Below are 7603 nucleotides of genomic sequence, written 5' to 3' on the forward strand. Positions count from 1 at the left end.
AAAGAAGACTTATTTTCCTCTAACTCATTTATAGATTGTGCAGACAGAATATACTGAGTGCTAGAACTGCACCACAATCAGAATCAGGAGATTCAGGAATGACTGGATTTATAGCTCTTTAAACACAGAAACACACATATACAGATATATATATAAATATAATGTATATAGTCATTAAATAATTATAAAGATAATTAATCACAGTATGATTTCTGTTTAGTCTCTGCAGGGGAATTGACCCCGCTGTACTTGTTTCCCTTCAGTTCTCTGTTATGCAAAATAGAGTTGCACAGAGCAACTTAAAGCACTTGCCTCTGCAGAACTGGTTAGCTTCTGAACATGATAACTGGATCCTTCTGGTCTAGCCTCATCCCAAACACAGACACTTGGCCCTAACAGAGTGTCTCACAGATCTTGACTAAAGCACATTCATAAATAGTTTTGCAATGACTAGAGACAGTTTAGGAATGATCTACAAACTCTTTTTCTATTTACATGGGTCTGTGTAAAGTTAGTCAACAGAAGACACTCCATACATATTTCTGGATGCAGACTTCCCTCATCAGTGATAAGAAGCACTTGTTAACTTAGACCATATGCCAGGCCAATTCCTGAAAGTCTGGAGGCTTTGCTGAACAAGCCTATTTCCTTTAAAGAGTTAATGTCAGCGGTGCTTTATGTCCATAGTACCTAGTGCCTAAGAGGACTCACCCAAACAGTGAGGGACCTGTGCTGCATTTGCAGCTCACACTGAGGAAATTCACATCCACACTTTAGAGTCCAGATCAGTTCAGTGTTTAGCTCTCATGTGCAGCTGGATCCCTATATGAACAGCAATGCAAAATCACTGGTGGCAGGTGGAAAATGAGAGAGAAAGATGACTCATCAGTCAGGTTTTGAGTTCACACTGGAAGTGCAGGAAGTTGGGTCTGCTTCTGATGGGCTACTATGCAGCGTTAAAATACATAAATATTAAATGGTATAAAGATTCAAATGTAAGTCTCGTTTCAAAGTCCAGTTTCCTACTCATATATTCTGTCCACCTGGTCTCATATTTTTTGCACATTGGTGTAGGTTCATCAGTAACAGCAGGAAACACCCTTGACAAGTGGATTGATATAAAGAACATGAAGAAAGTAAAACCAAACACACTCAGTGGTTGACACAATCCTCTCTGCATTGTTTTTGAATACTGGAAACATTTTATTGTGTCTCAGTATTTATTTGCTAAAAATTAGTAAAAGGGAGAAAGGCTGGGCTGTTATATATCCACCTCTCCAACAGACTCTTGCTCAGTTTCACTTAGTGAATGACACTGCATTTCACAAGTGATCCCAGGCCATGTTTTCTCTTTGTGTCACTTTGTTATTTACTGTGTACTGTGTAATTAGGGCTGGTATGTAACAACTTGTAGACTACTACAGGGAAGACTGCTTGGCACTCTTCAGCCTATCTAAACAAAAATACTATCATAAACAGAAATTATTATTCAAACAAACAAAAAAATAGATATATAAGAGCACAAAAATGAGAAATAAATTATTGATCTGTTTATTATTTATTTTTCTCATAATACTTTTCTGTCCTGGCAGAGGATGCAGTTTTCCTAGCACACAAATAAATACAGAGGTGATTAAAAATTTTGATGACTAAAAGAGTGCGAAAATAAAAGCACTATGAGGAAGAAAACTGTTAGGTGACATAAAAGACTGGGAAATTGGTGGCTGGGAAAGTAAACTGAAGTTAACTGATAGATATTTGGAAATGGAAAATAAAATTAATTGGAAGGTTAAAATGCAATATCCTTGTCAGAAACAAACAAACAACAACAAAAAAACCCTCTGTTTCTTCATTCATATACTTATATACCTACATGAGTTCCATGTAAACAACAAAAAAGTAACGCTGTTGCAATATTCTCATTTATTTCATGCTGATAGAAGAGTTCAGAACAATAAAAGAAATATGTTTCTCAAAGTTAGGATGAAGAAATATAACTCAAGTAGAATAAGGCAAAGTCTGTAGCAGTGATAAAAGCTTTCATAGAGGAAGTATTTCTAGTCAGAAAAATTACAGACAAGATAGTAAAAAATGTAGGTATCTGTTTATAAATAAAAGTATTCCTGAAGTGTGGCTATATTCAAAATCTTGAGACATTAAGAAAATGTTCTTAGCATCTCATTGTTAATTTTCGAGTCATTGTGAACTAGTTCTAGGTTCTTTTTTTTAAAAAAAATGATATCATACTTAACAGCGTGTGTAACAACTGTCTCTACACAGCTGAAATTGATTTAATCATCAATCAGTGCCACCTTCGGGCCATAAATACTTGTACGATGTCACAGCTGTGAAGTGATATCACAACAACACATTAGCATTATGCAACGCTGAAGAGCTGAGGGTCATCAAACAGTTTTGAGACTTTTCAGCACAACTTTTTGGCCAATTGGAGCCACTTGATATTATTTTCTCCTCATGATACATTGACGAGTAACAGAGAAATTCATTTGGTACCTGCACCTGAGTTAATCACACTTTCTAGCCATGCTTTAAAATCAGTGGAAAAAAAATGGAAATGCTGGGAGCATTATTCATCTGATTTTAAGGCAAGCATCTAAAATGGGCCAGAAGTATTGCGCCTTGAAAGGTCATATTTCTGTCCCTTGATTATAAAGGGAGCTTACAATGGCTACATCAACCGTAGGTGTCACCTCTACAAATCTCTGAAGTGAGATGAATCCCACTAACACATTGAAAACTTTATTTTTCTGTATGTATAAAATCTTGTTAACATGTCCAAGAGAACAGCTAATGCTCCTGTGAGTAGTACTACTCTAGCTTGCTTCATCAAATCTCCCATGATTCTGCCAGGAACATACAATATTCTAAATATATGCACATTTAATTGTTTTAACATTTTGGGTCTCAGTCAAAATATTATTGTCTTCAAGGTAATATTTTCTGAAGGGAATTAATTATCCATATCTTCAAAAAATGTAATGTTAAGGAAGAACAGCTTATGTCACTTAACTTCAGACAGCTAAAAGTTAGAGATGTAAGACTGAGACAGTCATTGTAAGTTCCCTTGATAGTCACTGGAAAGAAATTGGCACCTCCACAAGACAATTCATCTGACCTATCCTAGATACTGATCTTAGGATGAGATGAATCTTTCCCTTGAGGAGCCCATCTCTTTTCATTGACTATAATGAAAGAATAGTGTGAGTTAGAGAAATTTAATTTTTTATGCCTAAACTAGGGCAGATTAATCTTTACCCTAGGAGGAAAATGGTAGGCTACTTTGTGCAGAAAAACTTAAAAAATATAATAGGGACCACACAGAAATCTACTCACAACATGACAACATAACAGAAATTGGTGGGTTTCTTAACACTGTACTATGTTGAATATATGTTCAGAATAATTGGCTGCTTAAGAAAACTCAAGTCAAGAAAATGCATGTCAAAAAGAATTCCCTGATCAAATACAGAAAGAAGATATCTGTTCTAAAGTAGCCACATATTTCAGATTTAATGCTAAGAGTCATTTTAAGAGTTCAAACAACATGCCTCTCCCCCTTTCCCCCCTCAAAAATAAAGAGAAAAAAAGCGCTTAAAAGTTTTAGAGTAATAATTTTTAGATTAACACTTAAATTAAGCCTTCTGATATCTGTCTAGTCTCCATAGATTAAAGACAAACCACTCTCTGCATGGAAGAGTCTTTCAATGAAGAGCCAAAGGCTTCTGGGCAAATGCCGAACCTGACCTACAGTAAATGCATATTTGGAACTGAGAGCTGGCTGGAGAGAGAAACAGTACATTTGAAAGAAACTACATGGGATATAAAATGAATACTGATTTTTTTGCTCAGTGAATTTACAAGAACTATCCCACAAGATATCAATTAAAGGTATATTTAAAAGCTGTAACTGAGACTCCTAAGATATGGAAATCATTTGCAAAATATTTTTTATTTATATAAAATTATACTGTTTATCTTGCTCTAACTTGACAAGTAGGGCATGAAATGATTTAAAATGTTTTACCAGCTTTTGTTTGTTCATTTTTTAAAATAATGTTAGCTTAAAATTTAAACATCTGACCATCATACAAGAAGGAAACTAAACAAAAACTTTAGGAGATATTTTTTACCATAAAAACAATCAAAAACATCTCATGTGATATCTTAAAAATCCATAATGAAATATAATGTCTAGTGGAAAAAAATAAGTAGATTACTTAAATCTGTCAGCTAGATATTTTACAAGTTTATATTTTCATATATATGTGTCTTTTTGTGAACACACAGAATAGCTATCCTGAAGTCAATAGCAAGCTCTCTTCCCTCATTCATTCTGTTCATTATACCCACTCCCATTTGTACAATACAAATAGCAACTCTGATATTTTACTTAAAATAGATGGTACTTGTATAGATTGGGCATGGGAAGGGAAAGAAGTGCCACCATTTTGTCCTACTTCTTAGTGTTGAGATGGAGACATGTAACACTTCACGAACACTAATGAGTAGGAAAGTATTGGGGTAAAGACCAAGACAGACCAGGCTGTGCAAGGTAACATCAACTGAAGTACAAGACTAGTATCAAGAATACCTCAACTTCTCAAAAACATCAACGTCATTTGGTTTTAAAGTACATTTGACTACATTTTGAATCATTATATTAATGCAGTACCAACAACCTGCACTGAAAATAGTTTTGTAGTCTATCCGACTTTATAGACATATTTTTCTAGTGGAAATTTAATAATCAAATAAGTTCTCAGGAATCTCATTAAAACATTTTTTAAAACTGTATTAGATAGGAGCAATAACTAATTTTTTTTTTTTCAAATGAAATAACTCATCTTAGGATATGTTTTCTTACCCTGATGAACATAACAGTGCCTGCAAAATTTTACCCAGTGGATATGCCCTGATGCACTGACAAAGGGCAATAGGAAAAGACTATTAAAATCTTGCATATAAAGACTAAAGGAAAATCAGCATTACACTACGACTGTTTGCAAACACCACAGGGCCACTGGAACTACCTAAAGTATGAAAGGGAAAACAGGAAGATTTTAGAATGGATGATGCAGGATTCTAATTTTTTTACTCTAGAGTTTATCAAAAGTTATATCAATGCTAACTAAATGAAGCTAGGAGTACAATTTTCCATAGCAATAATCTCGTTTCATAATGGTTCTTTTTAAGTGTCCACTGGGGACATTAGAAAGAGAATGCCAGCCAGATAAGACACAAGCCTGATACAGTACAGCTATTTTAATGATACAATAAGGAAGTCATTAGAGATATGATCCAAAAGGTAGGAACTGAGCATAGAATTCCCCCAGTCCAGGATGCTGCAGAAGCTGAACAGATTAAGTTATTCAGAGAAATCTGTAGGGAAAGAAGAAAAAGGATATATTTGGCTCACATGTCAATATTAGATAGCTTGGAATTTAACTTTGAACATAGCACAGAGAGAGACAAGTTCAGTCAGGAATATTTCACAGAATCATAGAATCATGTAGGGGGGAAAAGACCTTCAAGACCACCAAGTCCAACGACCAACTTGACCTACAGTGTCCCATCATAAACCTCGTTCCTTAGTGTCATACCCATGTCTCCAGGGATGATGATTCCACCACTTTCCTGTGGAGCCCATTACCTCTTCACTAAAAACTTCTTCTTAATATGCCACCTAAACCTCTCCTGGTACAACCTGAGACCTTTTCCTCACATCCTATCACTTGTCACCTTAGACAAGAGACTGACAGACACCCTCCTCATTGTGACCTCCTTTCATGTAGTTGTAGAGAGTGGTAGGATCTCCCCTCAGCCTCCTCTTATCCAGATTAAACAACTCTAATTCTCTCAGCCACTCCTCAAAAGTCTTGTTTTCCAGTCCCTTCCAACAGCTATCTTGCTCTTCTCTGCACACAAATAGTTATTTACTTAACTGAAAACATGTGGTTCTATGTAAAATGTGCTTTTTTTGTTTTCTTATACCAGACAATAAAATAATTCAGCAACATAAGATTTTCATATTACAGACTTCATGGTTTTCATGAATGTTTCTTTTACTTTTTACCTACATGCTGTATTCAACAGAATGATCCATGGTCTTTCATAGTGGGTAAGCACGCAAAGGTCATAGACTCAAATTCCACACCTGGCTGATCTACTCAGCAGAAACGCAGCTGGACTGTGGAAACCAATTCTGCTAAATTCAGCAGGTGCCCCCCAAAGTAAGTAGCTAGGAACTACTTACTTCACTGAGACCAGTTTCTTTAATTTCATCCTTTCTGTGCACCACTGATTCAAACAGGTCTCACAAACAACATTCTATAATGTAGAAGACTTAATGAGAAAATGAAGCCAATGTTCTGGATTAATGCCTTCCCAAGTCACAGGCTGTTAAATAGGTGCCCAGAACAATTTTCAGACACATTCTCTAATCATCAAAAGGTCTTTAGTATCTAAGCAATGACCTCAAGAATGATTTTATTAATGCTTGTGATTAACTTATTGCTACTGCATTCAGTTTTTGAAGAGAAAGTTGCTGCCAATCAGCCTTAAAATAAGCTTAAAAATCTTCCAACTTGTATGAATGTCAGTTAGACTGCTTATAATAGTTGATGCCAGGTTTTGACTATGAAATTAGAAAAATGTTGGATGACGCACCAGTAAGCAAAGATAATTATAATTACAGTATTTGTTAACAAAAACACTACAATATACTATCAAACAAAAAAAATCAGAGCAAGTGCTTAACAAGAAAAGATTACAAGCACAGATAATGTACTTTCACAGACACAACACATATTTCTTATGATCACGGTAGAAGAAGTGGTTCTGTGAAGGAATTTGAATACGTAAAAGCTGGTGGTTAAAAATTTGCTGACGTTAGAGAAAATATGAACAAGAGGATTGGTTGGAAAAAAGAATAAGGAGACTAGTGCAAGAGAATGAATTGGGTATGAAGGTTAGAGCAGAAAATTGGGGGCAATTAGTCTGGAACACTGCAGAGAGGACATTGTTCCTGGCTAGGATGTTTGCTGAGACTGCAAATCACATATTTATTTATTTCTGCTGAACTAGCCTTCTAAGTAATAAAGTGCTGCAAGGGCACAGAACAAGAACAGTAACATAATTCATCTGAAATTAAGTCACAGCAACCAACCTATAGATAAATGGATAAAGAGCTACATTTTCTCCTGCATAAATTGGGTGTAACGTCATTGGATTCAATGGAATTGTGTCTTTTTACATCAGCAGAGAATTTGTTCTACAACACAAGCAATAGCTTTGGCAGTTATGTGCTATTTTCAGTAACACCAAGGCTACAGAAAAATCCCATTTGCAGCTCCTTGTCGATCTGTCTAGTAGTTCTGTCTAATGTCTGGAAGGGTCTCCCAAGAATTAAAAAAGAAATCAACTTCCCTGCTGGTGACATCCAAAGACAAAGGTATGGAATAAAATTCAGACACTATTTATACCTAGCGGTTTCACTGAGCTCAACAGCACCACTTTATGATGCAAAAATTTGGTACATTGCCTCCTATAGTTATTTGCCATTAAAATTTCTGAATATTTGTGT

The sequence above is a fragment of the Numida meleagris genome, chromosome 1 (genome assembly GCF_002078875.1).
Source record: "Numida meleagris isolate 19003 breed g44 Domestic line chromosome 1, NumMel1.0, whole genome shotgun sequence".
Lineage (NCBI taxonomy): Eukaryota > Metazoa > Chordata > Aves > Galliformes > Numididae > Numida > Numida meleagris.